Source organism: Verticillium alfalfae, genomic scaffold (assembly GCF_000150825.1).
Source record: "Verticillium alfalfae VaMs.102 supercont1.3 genomic scaffold, whole genome shotgun sequence".
Lineage (NCBI taxonomy): Eukaryota > Fungi > Ascomycota > Sordariomycetes > Glomerellales > Plectosphaerellaceae > Verticillium > Verticillium alfalfae.
In genome coordinates, this window is record NW_003315036.1 from 1,374,917 (window position 1) to 1,376,676 (window position 1,760).

The following is a 1,760-nucleotide window of genomic DNA, read 5'->3' on the forward strand; positions in this document are numbered from 1 at the left end:
AGGTTCCAAAACCTCTCCCCCAGGAGGCGTGGAATGGAAACCAGGTCTCCCTTTCAGATGACTAGAGATGGGGGAGCTGTCGGTCGGGTTCGCCCTAATTCGAGGGGGTCCTGCGATTCCCCAGAACTTATAGGATCACGTAGGGCCAAGCAAATATTCGCCTTCAAGAGAGCTCAATGTGTGCCTCCTTTGGCCGCGCGAGCTTGCGCATTTCGAGGGGGTTTGGAGTTGGCAGGTTCTTGAAAGGACAGCGCCAACACACACGCAGGTAAAGACAAACTTGTCAGCTGCCGCCAAGGGATCGCTGCTTCTATGCTGTCGGTCGAAGACGCATGGGGATGGTATTAAAGGAAGCGGTTGGTCTCGAGACTTTTCAAAGTCCAAGCTGGGCCACGAGCAGAGCATGAGCAAAGCATGTGCAGTGTGTCAGGGCCCAAGCAACAAGGCCTGAAAAGTCGTCGTTCTACGATCGCCAGCTCGGAAGACCGGACCAGCTCCAGCGACATCGTAACGAACACTGCATTCATACGAATGCCTTCATGATGGACTGCGAGAGCTGCTGTCAGCTGAGTGCCTAGTAAGAGTGTCATGCCCACGTGTGCTTGATGGCTCAAGAGTGCCCGACGTGGCCATGATCATGCTTCCACCTGGCCAGCCTTGTCAGCTAGGCTGGAGACGAGTGACTGTCCATTCTCGAATTGACCGTGATCAATCACATCCCACAGGTAGGGGGGTTTGGTAGCGGCGATGTGGTGGTGTGGTGCTGGATATTTCAGGCTTTGTCCAGATCGAAATTGTGCCCCCCATGTGGCAGGACTGTCCTTCTGGCGCATCAAAGGGCGAATGGGAGATTGACTTGGGCGAACCGCCTCTGAAGATGGATGGACGAGAGAGGAAGACGTGGATGGGGCAGTGAAGAGCGTTGGGGGCTCGTCGGTAAGGCTGAGATGCCCCAGCCACAATCCCACGATAGAACCTGCCTAAAGAAGGACGAGGGGCGCCCCTGCCAAGCCATCATAGCGTGACCAAGCGACGTCCAGACACCGGGTAGGAGCTGCCGGCGCAGCTATTGCATCTTGTGGCGATCTGGGGAAGATGCTTTCTTTGCTCTCGTTGTCATACCTCATCCATCCTCAACCTCGTCACTCCATCAACGAAGACCAGACACATCACTGGACACACCACATGCGGAGGCCAGGCCCCGTAATCCCCTTTCCGCGTGTTTCGAGCGCCGTGCTCCACCAGCTGACGACGCGCTGCCTCCCCACGTACCCACGTACCGGCCGGTCATGCCGCCCAACGGCCAGGATGCTCGCGGAACACCCCCACAAGCACGCGCTGACGTTTTATCCTCGAGATGGTCATGGCCGCATCGTTGCACCGGGCTGGACTAGGTATCGAGACACACGAGCAGTGCCGATCATGCCCGTCCTCGGCCCTTCTCCTTTGACTGTCCGCTCCGTGCTGGCACTTAAGTTCCGGCTCACATGGACATCATTCTGACCCCCCCCCTCCAACCGCCGTCAGGGACACCTGCACAATACTGCCACTCTTGACTCCCCTTCGGATACATCGCCAATCCCCATCTCGTTCTCACCCCGCCTCAGTTGGCGTTGGCCTGCGGTTATCCAAGCCCTGTTGCTCGTCACTACGGCCTCGTTCGCCGACCATTGCGAACGTGATACCTAATGGACGCAATTATTCGCTGTCCTCGCATGGTCCCTCTAACAAGAAGCCTCGAAGGCTCAGCGTCTTCTCTT